The 15,158-nt window shown below is 37.2% G+C and overlaps 1 long non-coding RNA gene across 1 annotated transcript; it reads left to right on the top strand.

Moving 5' to 3' along the window:
- The first annotated feature begins 7,081 nt into the window (after positions 1-7,081).
- LOC136340927 (uncharacterized) lies at positions 7,082-14,992 on the top strand. The gene is made up of 3 exons (XR_010732403.1): positions 7,082-8,085; positions 8,138-8,281; positions 14,902-14,992. It is a non-coding gene; the product is annotated as an uncharacterized lncRNA (long non-coding RNA).
- The last annotated feature ends 166 nt before the right edge of the window (positions 14,993-15,158 follow it).

Raw genomic sequence — 15,158 nt, 5'->3', positions numbered from 1 at the left:
AATTTTTTATAATAAATATGTGTTCGGTCCTTGAAGACACGTTATGAATTACAACATCCTTCAGCTAAACGACTCTCCAAGTTAAATGACCAATTAAAACACTTACTTATAAATTTCTTAATTAGGTAGAAAAGTCAGTCAAAAATCGTTCTGGGTGGAATGTGAAAATGAGTAAAAAACTTTATTTGCTAATTAGTTCGTTTATAAAACTCGGTAAATTTCACTTAATTCGAGCGTTCGCCTTCAATCTATATCCCATTATAGGCAGTATTGACATTACTTCCAGCGCTCGTTATCTTATTGGAGAAAAGCGAAAACCAAAGAATACCGCTGCGTTTTTATTTAAAAATCTTAATTGACAGGTTTGGACCATCATCCGTCAGTCCCAGTTTTGATACCTTGTAATGCTTCGACAATGCAGTCAATCAAAAATAGATATGTGCATCGCTTCCCACCCTAACCCCAGCTAACCTGCACTAACCAATATTAAAATTAATTTCTTTTACTGCTTAAGTAATCGTTTTCGACATTAATGCCATAACTTAATTTGTTCTTGGCTTAATCGAGTTGGCACCTTATAAGAATATTCAATCAGTACCGTCGCTAGTTAATAGCTGATAAACTGCAATGTAATGTTTGTTCTGATGTCCGACATCATTAATCCTTGAGGAGGTCGCACCAACTTTAACGTGACTTATAATTTCCATTAATAATAATATCGATCAGGTTCTTGTCATCACGTTCTGATTAGTTTTGGAAAGTGCATGGAGCCATTATGAAGCAAGGGTACCGTCAAGAGGTACCATCCTATGATTAAACCATCTTTCTATCGTGGTGTCACCTTCAGGCAGACTAATAATTAGATCCTAATTTATAACCCCTTTATGCCCTACAAAATAGCTATTTAACGCTCTTTTCGATTCCATAGCTTAAAGATACAGTGCCTTTGATTAATTGTATGTGCGGTCCTTTTCTTTTTCTTAAATTTCAAAACTTATGATTAAATTTCGCCTTTGGCGGGTTTTAAATACCGAGTGATATATGGGGCTGTGGGTATTTGACCGGAGATTTTGAAGTTCTCCTTGACTATAATATGCTACTTTCCAACGATACCACCTAGAAAGCATCTACCTACTATTAATATATCAACAATGATTAGAACCTCTAACTCTATTTGACCGGAGGTTTTGGTGGGTTTGGTGATATATGTGAGAACAGTATCTAAGATATGAGTACATTTCTTAAACTGTTGTGAGGCATCACAAGTTATCAAATGAAATTAAATTTTACCAATTGTTTAGTTTTTTTTTCACTTTTAATCCCGCATTTGCTGTTTATCTTGCCGATTTTCATTTTTAGGGAGGTGCAAGGTTTTTAAGAAATCGTTATTCAATCGATCATTTTCTTCGATTCTGAGTTTGTGTACCAGGAGTTCATTGCAGGAAAACTGAATTTTTATTTTAATTGATTTTTGTTAAGAGTTTTTATTTGAGCCCTTAGTGAAGGGTTAACTCTCATTCTGAATTGTTTTTAACTGAGAATGAAAACTATTTATGTGTTAGGCATATTATTCGCAAAAAATGCAAAAGAAAGAGTGAACAGTCCGCTTTGAACGTGTAGAACATATTTTTTCCACCAATATTTCTTAACGTTGCCCATAACATCGCTGTATAATTGGCAGAGGACGAAAGGATTCCCCCTATTGAATCTCTTTGGTCGCGTCCCAGACGGTCATACGAATTCGAATCCATATCAAAGCGCACGTAACCGCGACAAAACCAGTCTAGCAAATCTACACAAAGGAACGTTTAGCTACCGCAGTTTGCAAATTTCAAGATAATAAAAATCGGAAAATTCCAACATTAAGGGTTGTAGCAGCCCATGTATTAAAGGAAAAAGAACTACCTCAGATGATCTATTTCTCTGATTAGTTCATTTTTCGGCCCCAGTAACAACATTGCTTCGGCCGTGAATGCATTTTACGGGGATAATCCCAGAATTACTCGATTTAACACTTATAAAGAAAAAAAAACTTGAAAAACATAACATTTTTCTCAGCGATGTTCTAAGACTTCTACGCTTCATTTATAGTAAGAAGCGTCGAATGCGTCAAAATCGGCATGAGCCTCGAACTTGCGAAATCTCTTTCTACCGGGTTATTTGTCCAAGGTTGGCAATAGAAAATAATCCGAGGGGGTTAAATCTGGCGAATAGGGCGGTCGAGAAAAAATTCGAAGTCAAGTTGATTGATTTTGGCCGTCGCGATGACGGAAGTGTGGACTGGTGCACTGGCTTGATGAAACCAGACTTTCTTTTTAGCCAAATGCGGTCGCTTTATCTTAATTTCTTCACTCAAAACGCTGCAATAAATTTGTATAATATTCTCCGTTTATTGTTTTTCATTTAGCAAGATAGTCAATAAAAATTATCACACACGTGCGTCCCAAAAAACCGTTGCCATCGTCTTATCTGCAGATGAAACGGTTTTGGTCTTCGTTGGAGTCGATTCTCTCCCTTGAGTCCATTGTTTTGACTGCTTTTTCGCATCGAGTGTGAAATGACGGATCTATGTTTCATCTATGGGCACGAGTCGATGCAGAAACTTAGCTTTACTGCCGCGAAACTTTGCCAAACACTCCCTCGAAACATCCTCACGGAGCTGTGTTTGTTCATCTTTTGCACAGCTTTCTCATGTCCAATTGTTCGGTCAAAATGCAATGTCCAGTATTTTTAAAAAATAGCTATCGTGCCTGCTAACATGCTCCATGTTAGTCGACAACATTCTAGTACAGTTTTCTGGGTTTGCATCACAATATCTGGAGTGGTCAAAGCTGGACTGTCATTGGCTCGACCACAGCTGTGTCCGTTTTAGTACTTCGTACGACCGCGTTTGAACTGCCACCCAATATTTTGCAGTTGTTAATGAAGCTCATTTGGAGATGAGCTTTTTAAGGTTAGGTTTATGTAATATAGACAACTTTTTAACAACAAAACGCCATCTGTATGTGAGGTCGGGCACTTCTGCGACTATTTCGTAGTTCTGCGTAACGTTGTCAAGTTATAGGACTTTTTGTTAGAAACAATCAAAAATAGAAACAACATGGTTTTGGGTGTTTTAGTTGGGACAGCGCTAAAGCCCACTAAGGAAGAACTCTCGGTATGACGAATAAAGATAACTTCCTCTGCAACATTTCACAGCGCCTTTTATTACTTGGTGTATGACAGGTATTTTTTCAAATTTCACAATGGCGAAGATCTACTGAAAACCGGTAGATTTTCTTCAATTTTCGATCACATAATTTATTACCACATATGAGTCGTCAATGCAGATAAAAACAACGATAACAGTGCCGTCGTATTGCACAACGTTGTTGACCAGTTAATTATCTTGTCGCTTCTTGTTTTAACAACATTTTAAGTTCAGTCCTACGCCAGATGTCAAAAGCCGAAGCAAAATGTTCATTAAGTGTGACTCTTACGTAAATATTAATAAATAAACCGCCTTTGTATGCCAAAACAGCCAGAAAGAAGTGGTTTAAATAAATTATAAAATGTCTGTGAGCTTGAGTTAAAGAAGGGCAGGCAGCGTCAATTTCTTAACTTTCAAGGAAATGATTCTGTGATTAAACTTACCAACCCATAAAAAATTTGGACTTAAGTGAATACATTCAGATACTGACTGCTTGGTTCTAAGACCGGTGATTTCTTCTACACACTAAAACTTGATTACGTATTCGAGGGGTGCGTCCTTGAAATGCACCTGTACGGGCAAGATGCACCTGTACCCCGAACCGACATAATCTTACATATATCAAAGGTGCAAGTGGCCCCCTTTTACGATGGCCACCCTTAAATCTTGATCTCCAACGTACGACGGACCCGAGGCAATGGCCATTGGTCTGGACTAATTATGGCACGTGGCCGTTTTAACGACTTTAAATCCGTTTCGTTCTAATGAATCGAAAATTGAGTTTTTGTATATTCTCTGTAGATTTATGTGCAGCCATATCTGAAAGCTTTCTTTCTTAATTTATCTCTCAAGAATGTGAGTTGCCAAAATATAAAAGGAAACTCCTACTTTAATCCGAAGAAATGACTAAGGCCATTTACTATCTCATACGCCATTACCGGTGGTCTTGTAAAAGATATTTTTGCCGATAAAACACGGTTGCACTTACTGCTCCCATACGTGTAATGGCCGGTTCACACGATTAATTTGCGTTGACCACCCACGTAACACTTCATTGATACAATATACCTAAATTAATTTCAGTCTTTACGTATAATATGCCTAATCTCGGAATAAAATGTGCATTATTCTGTGAAATTTCAGTGCCATCAGGTTGAACTTCAACCGACATTTTTCGTTTTCTTATTACTTTTAAGTATAAAGCTGCCACTTAATATGTCTACCGCGAAACAAATTATTTTCTCACCTCAAGAAAAGCGCTGATTTATTAATAATTCGCGCTTTATCCGACACTATCTAAATGGTAGTCCGATTGCTTAATGCGATATTCCCCGAGATATCACACAGACAGACTACTTATCAACACTTTAGAGTTCAATAATTAATCCTTTCGGGCATCCCACGTCTGTGGTTTTGTCCTTGAAATTTACCCCCTAAAATTTCTTATGTTAATTTCACCGCCATAACTTGGGGCTCTTCATTTTCATTCCAATACTTTGGTCATCGTTTTAATTGTCATTAATTTAGGACAAGATAAGGCTGAATTCATCAAAGTGAAAGGGTGATGGAAAAGAAATTAATTAAGAATAAGAGAGAGCAAAATTGAAGTTAATCAAGGAAAACTGACTAACTTTCCTATAGAAACTCTCAATTGTATCACAAGCTTTTTCAAATTAATTGATATTTCATGGATATTTATTGCAAATATCACCGCAAGAACGCTAATTCAGGTTCGCAGTCGAGATGTGCTCTGTACAGAATTTATCCTCGAAAATTTCAAAAATGAATTACCAATTTTTTCTGAGAATTTTTTTCACAAATTTCCCAAGTCTTTTACGTATTCCCTTCCATACATTCCAATTAACTGTCACTTCACGTTTTTGCTATAACTGTTTTCTAGATTTTGAAGGGTACGGATACGCCACCAAGACGGCATCAAGAGATTTCTTCCGAGGTCTCGATAAGGGGTGATAGCTTCCAATTCCTCAGCTCCAGCAATCCCTATTTGTGTGACACACGTCGAGTGCAGACAAAATAGAAAAAGTTAACAATTCGCCTCGAAGACATAGAAAATATTTTTGAAGATTCCTGTATCATTTTAGTGCTCCGCTCGACTACACAGGAGCTTCAGTCCGAGGAAACCAAAGAACTATCAGTTATTGAGCTCATCTTTCTAGCGAAAGTTGAAGACAGGAAAGAGCCCTGGGCTTCGGAAAATTGTTGATGTTCACCCCCGAAAATGTCGGAAGGTGAATGTGTCTGAAGGTATGTCGGGAGCTTTGAGCCTAATGGGCCTTTTTGAAGAGTGGGAAGTGGGTTACTTACTGAATCAGTAATGGCGAAGTCTGGAGAGCAAGTTCATAGTCAGTAAAGGCATTATTTCTGGCCGAGCAAAATTCCAAGATTTCATTTGAAATGCACGAAGGAACGAGTGAAAAAGGTCGTAAAACTTTGGTATATATTGAAAGGAGTGATTCTGCCGAACTTCAATTTGTCGAACACTAAAGGAGCACGGTCGTCTCATGCAGGACCATGTTGGGTACTCAAAATATCAGAAATGATTTTTTATCGATAGGAGAAAAATTTTCCGCTAATGTTCATTTAAAGTTTTTACTCTCTGGACACCATTTACGTAGCTTTTATCATTTCTCTTAAACTTTTTTCGACAAATTAAAGCCAAACGGAATGACGAACATTGCAAAGCAAAAGTAGACCGACTCTGCAACATTAAAAATAAACCTCCTTCCCATTCACACGGAAATTCTTTCAAGAAGAATGTATTGCGTAGCATTGAAATATGGATCTCCTCTCGAAAAATGTATCATTCCCCGCCGGTACAGCCATTTTAACGATACCACCAATTCTTATCGCACCTACTTTTGCGCCTTACAATTTGTTATTGAAAGTACTAACGTACATTTCGCATACCATTATCGCACGATACAATTAAATCGAACTTAAGAATTTTCAGCCGTTTAATAACTATCTTTAAGAACAACAAGAATGCATTATGGGTCTGAGTTAAATGTTGTCCCATCATTTATTTTGGCGGGTTAAACCCATATACTCACTTCCGAGTGCCACCGTTAATGGTATCGATATTACTGGGGAGATGGTTGTTTTGTGAACAATTTGTCGACACCAAGAAGCCGCTAGAGCATAGATGTATAAAGGACCATCACTGAGGGCCCAAAACTGATGAAAAACACTGTAATAATCTGATTTGTCCGTTACACTTAAACAGTGACGTAAGAAAGCACCTGCCGTTATAAATATTGACTTACAGCCAACTTAATTTTAAATGTTTTAAAGTCGAATGATCCAATTCGAGAGAATCGTTTCCCCTAAGCAGGTGCCAAAAACCCATGGTACTTTTTTGCCGGTACCGTCGCGAATCGACCACATATGTCCGAAGGGTTATTGCAATACATGGCGAATTTTATCTTATTGTTAGAAAAAACTCGATTAGAGATCCCACAAGGATCATGATAAAAATCGACAAAGAAAACGTGCAATTACTGAATCATCATCTTCGAAAAAGAATATACCCCGCTAATTTATACACGGTAAGTCTGAATCGTTGCAGAAGCGTATCTGATTGATCTGGCAATAAATCCAAATCGAGAATTATGTTTTGATTCACAAATGATAAGTCACCTAAATGATGCAGTTTGTGCGGTAATATTCTATTAAAAAAAGTGGTTGTAATTTGTATTTAACCAGCAGCTTCGAGAGCTATAAAGCTTCGATTTTCCCAACATATTTTGATGGGTATGTTGGAAGCTCCTCTTAGCGGCGTGAAGAAATTCCAAATTTACCGTAAATCGATCTGTGTTTCGTTTTGCGAGGTGTCTAAAGACCCAATGTGCATTAATTAACCTGAACTATAGAGATAGAGAACTATATGGATTATCCGGATACCGCAAGTTGATTGAAAGCTCATCGGATGCTTAGCAAGTCCATTTGGGATCATCATAATATGTACAGATTCGTTTGATTTCACTCACGTTACTTTGAATTTGCCAAAACTTGGCCAAGAAAAGCTTCTCCTGAAGCTCTCAAGAAATACATACAGAATCTACCGTTGACGTGTCGATTTCACTAACAGTTTATTTAGAAATACTCCTCCACAATTTTCAATCGATCTGTTTCAGATTAGAAGCATTGCTGTTCAGTTGTATTCTCGAGGTAGTTTAGGTTAGTTTGGCATAGTTCACGTTAGTTTTGGGGGTGAAAGTCCTATACGCACATCCACGTGGTGACCCCTGGATAACTTCCCGCCCGAATCTGGCTAACCAACCCCCGGAGGAGGGAGAACGAGGCAACAGAAGCGGAAGGCCGAAGGATTGATGTTCAATAAGTAAAACCGGGGAGTGTCTGGATACAGGCCTCTCAAGGCATTGACCTATTGCAACACCCAAAAACCGGCCATTGAGGCGAACACAATAGGAAAGGCCATAGAAGGTCAAGGTCAAGATGAAACGATTGACTGACCAAGCAGTCAAAGACAGCCATACACGAAAAGGTATGAATGTTGCAACGCAGAGGAAAGAATCTTAGGAGGAAAACTCAATCGTGCAGAAACAGTTTTCATTGCGGGAGGAAAAAGTAAAGAACTTATGACTGATGCATAGATCAGGATTGGTAACATTATGCCACGTGACCAGAGAGACGTAAACAAAGTCGGTGAGAGGAGGAAGAGTGGCGTTGCTCCGTAAATTGATAGGGGACAAATAGAGCATGGGGAAGCGAGAAGCCATCAGGAAAACCTTCTGGACTATATGAAGGGCGAAAAGGAGTACAACAGGACTGAGATGACCCAAAAGAAACAATAGATGTTATGAAATTATACCAGATGAGGAGAGTGCCAAGTCGACTAGCAGAAGACGAGTGAGGTTGACGGTAAGTACTCGCAGTCTTCTCCGACTCTGATGTTACATTTTACAGGAACAACCCCGGATACGGAGGAGGTTCATTCATCTCGAATTTTTTAGTGGGTATGTACTTGAGTGAGTCCCACACTACCCAGCCGCCAGAACACCAGGCCAGGTGTCTTTTGAAGATCTTCATCGTGACCGGAAAAAAGTTCAGGTTGGTTGAAGTTAATTCAGGCTTGATAGAACTTTGACATAAAATTGAACATGCATTATTTTACATATATTTTCCGTAATACCTCGTGTTCATTATTCCATTCACGTCATAGTTATTCAAGTTACAAAGGAGGTTTGTCGTGCGATATTTGAAAGAGTTACTCTACCATCTGCGCAAGGTGTGACTTTCCAAGAGCAACTGGTGTTTTCGAGAAACTTTGGCACATGCCACTAGGTATCATATTACCCTTTGTATAAATAAAGGGTGAAATTCAAAATATCACATACCGATAGAAGATTCGGCAGTTGTTCAGTTACACGGGGTATATATGGTACGGAATAAAAAGCTAAATAATTGGATGTTGTTATTCGGTGACACCTTGCAGAATATTTGAGCTAAATACATTAAGTCCGATACAATTAATCATACGTGGAACACGATAATAAAAATCCTAAGACGTTGAATGTGCGTACCGAAGTACCACTTTCTACTGGCGGCAATGTGTAGCACACGAAACATCTGCCCAATTTATTTTTTTCGCGTAATTTATATGCGAAGCCTTCCTCATTTCAATGACTCCTTTCTTCCTTTTTCAATGACTGCACATACAGGGTCACATTACTTTCAATCAGTACGCCATTTCGAATCCGTCTAATTGAAACCCCTGTATATGCAAACGTCATTACATAAACATAGAAACTGAACATCCAATAAGAAAACGCATAAACTTCCCTCCTGGGAACATATTAAAAAGCACTTAACGGAGAAAACTAATTGGTACCATCAACAGGAACCATATAAACTGTATATTTAATATTACTAAAACGTGTATGTGGTATTTGGTAGTCACAGTTTGAAGTCTTCAGAAATAAATGGGCCGAAAACAACGTTTTGATATAATTTCCTAAGGACGGTTCTCCTTTGGGACACCCCACGTCGATGTGTGGCGCCGGGTACCATTTCGGAAGGTTCTTGAGTTAACAAAGTGTTGAAAGGAATGTTTGCTGTGCGGTTAAGAAAAGGGTGTGGGTGTGGTTTTTTGGCAAAACACACAAGACAAGTTAAAAGGCACAGCTTGAGTGGATTATGTATTGATTTTGTGTGAGCAGGTTATGAAAACTGTGCCATAAATGATCAATAAGGGCGTTATCGAGTGGTAGAGAGAGAAATCTACTTTTTGGCGTTTACTATCTGGTGTGAACATCCTGTAAGTTGGAATTCAACAGTTCGAATTTTAGACTCAAAATTGATGTCGGAAAGAAATGCTACTTTTTTGAATTCTTCTCATCGGAGGGCCTTTGAATTTGGTCTTGGGCTTCCTTCGTTGAGGGTTCTTGACATCGCGCCGTTTATCTAATGGTGCTTTTCAAGATTTTGGAATCTCTTGCATTGATTTCATTTCCAGATCAAGATTGTCAATTTCTTTACATTTTCTTCTCAAAATTTTCAGTTTTATTTATTTTTCTTCGTAAGTGTTTCTTACCCTATCTGACGATCTCTGTGGTCGAGACATTGATAATGTCCGGCATGGATGTTGGACTCTTGCGTTTAATTTCTTAGACCGCCTCATTTTCAATCTCAAGGGACGGACGATGCCTCATCGTTGCCAGACAAGTCTTCGTTAAGAACCCGAGGTTCATGAATTTTCATCGTTTATTGACGAAGTTACCCCAAAACTGTGATGTGACGATTTTTCGTTGTTGAAAGGTACAAAAACATATGCCCTTTGCGGATCGGAAATCTCCCCTTATTCGCAAATATTATAGACAGATGCCAATAGTGTCGTAAGGTCGCATTTCCTACATCTGTCCCAAATGGAATAACCCTTTGAACCAAAGAAAGGGCATCTGTGTTTTGCTTAAAATATAATGTTTCCAATGAGGACACCAATTCTCGGTAGAATACTGCTCTTCCTCGTATACACCATTCGTCTTCTGAAGTGTTCAGTATGGTGTATTGGGTTTCGTTTATATTCGTCGACGTATTTAATTGAATTTTACTTGAATGGGGTGTTCTCTATCCTTTATATATAGTGATCATATATGTATTTAAAGATGCCTGATGAACTGCCAAACAAGCCTTTATCATTTTTTTTTTCAAATAGAGACTTTTACATCTAGGCGCATATAAAAAAATTAAGGTTTATATAAATTGGATATCTCAAAAACTACCACGTTAATGTTTATATACTTATATTATATAATGACATAATTTTAAGAATAAAATGTTCCTATAAAATATATTACCTTGATCTTTAAATTATGTACACTCTTTATTTCTGCTTTCCCTCTTTCGATTTGATTTTGTGATTGATTTGATTCTTCGGTGTTAAGGCCCAATTCCATGTGCCTACCAGTATACTACAGCAAATCGCGCAAAAACTTCTTGACATCTGTCTGTATATTTACCATAAAGTGTGGGTGGATATTTGCTTAGCTAGTTTAAAAATATCGAGTAGGTACACAGGGCCGAACACACGGTACCACTGTTAAGGCTATTCAACGACTAAAATTGTATCAAAGGTAAACAAATTACATGCTAAAACACCTAATCTACGCAATACCATTACCTGCTTGTATTGGCAACCAGTTCCATTTTTATGGCCCATCTATAAATTAGTTTTGGTTTAATATTACGGCCTATATCCTTTCATATTTCATACACCTAAACCAACCTTAATTCTATATAATTACGTATTAGAAACCATTTGCATAATTTTAGAGCAGAGCAAGGGGAATTAAAATTCTCATAATGGTTATACATTACCGGGCCCGTTTTCGAAAACCTTGCGCGTGTTCCCGACACGCGAATTACAGGGTGTTTTTGTCTTTTTTTTAAGGGTAAATGAACCGAAGGTTGTTGGAATCGGCTCAAAGTGATGCCTATTAAAAATAAAAGGGTTGTGGAGATTTCGGGAGCTCCGCTAGTGATGGACTGCGTCGGCATTAGGGGCAATTTGTCTAATTTTCTTGCCTCATTGTCTTTTTTAGCTCAGGTTCTTTGATTATTGTCTGAAGAAATGTTGCGAAAAGGTGTTTTCGAAGAGTGGCAGATTGAATGGCAGCATTTCTCCTTTTTTGAATAATTAAACCCTCGAAAAAATCCACGAAAAAAAAAAACGGGGCAAACCTAAAGATGTTCATTTAGAAAACTCCTTAACGGGTACAAAAAGCAATTAACGTATTAACTCACAATATCCGATCCTAATACCAATCTTTTATTTGATAGAATATTAAACTTTTAAACATCGGCGTAAGGGCCTTGGAGTAAAGTAACCTCAACCTACCTCCGTCTAATGGACAAAAATAAGCCAAAACGAGACTCTCCATGTTTAATTAGAGATCTTTAATGGCTTTAAGTAAAGGTTTCAGATTATGCACCTTTGCTGAGCAATTATCTTATTACGTTGCAACATTCAAGGTGCATTTGCAGCTTAAGATTTTAAACGTTAAAACTTGCTATGTGTTGTCTTTAGTTATCCGTATACGTACATATACAGGGTTCTCCTTTTGGGAGCAGACACAATCCCTACATGGAAAATTAGAAGTTCAATGTATTTTTGAAATTTGTGTTTTTTATTTCGGGGGAAAAACCTGTCGGTGTAGAAACATCTTCAACCTGATGTGACTTCCGGTTAAACCAGAAACTGCTCATTGCTTCATTTTTCTAAGTGGAACATGGCAGTGTCTGTAATGAAAATCGATTTTTTGTTGAAAACATACGTAAGTGTCATAATGCAATATAGTACCGATTCTCAGCCCTTTGGAATTTATTTTGATTTTTACTACCTTTTCGATGCCGCAGAACTTTACTAAAACTCAATTATCTACGAAATTATTTTGCATAAATTAATGAAATAAATTTTAAATTGCTGGAAAATTAACAATTTTTTGCAAACATTAAGTAATTAAAAATATGTTTGAAAAAATTTTTGAAGAAAATTATCGAAACTTAGAATGTTTAAATTCAAAAAAGTCTTTTTTTGTTAATAGAATTAAGAAATTAATATTTTTTGAGTAAATTGAATAAACTATAAACTGCTGTCCACCGTCTAGGTAACCGATACATCAACGCTCCTTTACACGACCAACTTGCTTAATGTTTATTTTGATTGATTCTTTTATTCTTTTGCACTGGCAAGTTTCTTTAATAAAAATACAACAAAAACACCAATTTAAAAATATGTATTGACTTGCAATTTTCCATAAACGGATTGTGTCAACTCCCTAAGGCACACCCTGTATGTATAGTATGATGTTGGTTGGTCTGATTTATGTACATGATATATACGACACATAAAGAGGCTGTAAATATGCTTAATTCAGTGCTTAAACTATTAAATAGCGAAAGAATTTGAGTTATGAGTTCTCTTTCAAAAAACCATCGCGCAACTTTAAAGAATTTCCTTTTCATTGTTCCCGTTTTTTTTTAATTTCTGCTGGAATCTGCCGGTAAAAAGATGCTTGAGCCTTGGTTTCTCTTGAGTATTACCGAACTAACTTAAATCATGTTAATTACATACCTACTTTGACGAGGCGCTTTCAAAATTTTTCAAAATATTCCAAAACTCAGAACTTTCACTTCCTTCAAGGATTCAGAACGAGTTTCCATCTTTCATATTAATGGGTATGTCGATCTCGGAACTTGTAGCATTTGCATCATATGACATAAATTTATATCAGCTTAAAGTGCATCCAAAAACAGCGAATTCTCTTTTTTGAACTGACAGTAGTCCAATTATTTTACGACTGAAAATTCTAAAAAACAAAGATGTTACGGAGGATTCAAGTTTAGGGGAGTCCGCGCATGTCGATTTTAAATATTTTCGAATGCCATAATTAAGATTATTTAAAGTTAAGTTTGGCGATAAACTACGTGAGATTTTACGTTTATTGAGTTTAAATACCATTGAAGAAATCATTCTTGTTCTGGTCAGATTGAATTGTCAAGAAAATTGGCTCCCCTTCGGACGGCTTACTGTAAAAGTTGAATGTTAAGTGGAAATGTGGTAATGTGAAATTTAATGTGTTTGTATTACATATGCCTTACAAAGTACAGAAATAGAATTTTTTCTAACAATATTGATGCAGAAACAGTTCCTTGTGTTTCTTTCGGATCCCTCGTGACTCAGATTTGAAACGATGATGACTCTATCGCAATATAGGCAATTGAGTTGTGACTGCAGCTGTCTATGTTATATAGACAGCATTTTATATTCTACGGAGAGCGTTTAAAAAAAATTTTAAACCGTACTGTGCCTCTTATCCATTATTTATCCATTACCTTTTAAATGAAATACGTATTTGATATATTTCATGGTTTGTCACCATTTAAAACCCTATTTATTGTTCCCATGAATAATGCATCTACCTGCTGTGTTCATGTTCTGCTAATAAAATTGTTATACGGGATTACTTCTAAGGAGAGTTCAGGTTTAAAGAATTTTAAATAAGTGCAAATTTCCATGAATCCTGCCAATGTTCCTCGTCGGGCGGTGACGAATAATGAAAAGACATACCTACGGAGATATTTAATTCATCTTTTGGACATCATTCTGATGTCCGTCGTTATACATACGCTTTTAATGATCATTATACTTCCCGATAATGGCGGTCACACTTGCGTATTAAATTAGGTGTATTTTTCAACTTAATAATGCCTCGTGGCTTCAAATAAATTCACCTTCTCCTTTCAATACAGAGATTACGTATGCTGATGCCTTTTGCATTAACTCTGAGATAACAGTTCCTGATACCCATTCCGGCTCGGCAGATAATTAAAAGTTTCAAATGGATTTTGATTACGTATAACTGGTTTTGGAGCTGGGAAACTGCCTCTTTTTGGATTCATGATTTGGATGCTTTAGAGACTCTAAATTAGCGTAATCCAAACTTATGATACCTGCATTTTCAAAATTGCGCTTTTTTTCAATGTTAATTATTCTTTAGTGGCATATCGAGGCCGATTTCAGTTAATCAATTAAAAATGCTTTCATATCCAATTCAGGCTGTACTTAAAAAAGGGTCTCAATTACTCCTATCTGCCTTCGATGAGTTCAGCATTTCTTTTGCTATATTTACGTTTAATTAGGTTTTGCGGGCTAGGCTGACATTGTTCATATGGTGTGCAGCATAGCGAAGTTGCCGATGAAATCTTTACGACGTGTTACGATACTTCCAGGACCAAAATTCTCGCATAAATCCGTCAGAAGTGGTAGATAAATGTATCTTTTCATTTTTTTTTCTTGTGAAAGTTCATGTATATTATGACGTTTTTAAGTTCTTTGAGGAATTCCGCGGCTACTTTGGGAACATAAAATTCGCAGAAATGTAGCATTTCGTGGTCATCAAGGGCTCGAAACTCAAAATACGGAAGTTTTCTTCTTCAATAACAATGATAATTCTTTGCAGTCACGTGTAATCGGAGATTTTAGAGAAGATGTACAATGGGGGAAGCTCAGTACCACTGGGCGCACGGGCAATGTGACGCGACAAACGGCATTGGTGAACAATGGAAAAAGCATAACTTTATACTCTCAAAAACGCAGAGACGTTTAACATTTTTCTTGAAAAAGTTTGTGATTGGTGTATGCAGCAAAAAGCTTTAAATTATGCTTTCAGATTCCCGTACCAGTTTTACACTTTAGAAGGCAGCCACGCTTTGACGTTGAACGTCCAGAAGCAAAAAGGACATTAGTTCTGGGGCCCCGGCTTGGTCTCGAAGAAGAATTTTAGAAGTGGAAATCTAGGAACTCCTTTCTGTGGCGACTGGAGCATAGCATAGAGGTATTATGTTAGACAACAGAGTTGTGCAGGAGCTGCTTGGATAGTTCCTTTCTGCCCTCCGCCTCTCTCGGTCTACTAATTCAACCTCTAAG

Source organism: Euwallacea fornicatus, chromosome 8 (genome assembly GCF_040115645.1).
Source record: "Euwallacea fornicatus isolate EFF26 chromosome 8, ASM4011564v1, whole genome shotgun sequence".
NCBI lineage: Eukaryota > Metazoa > Arthropoda > Insecta > Coleoptera > Curculionidae > Euwallacea > Euwallacea fornicatus.
This window is presented reverse-complemented; position numbering and strand designations above follow the sequence as displayed.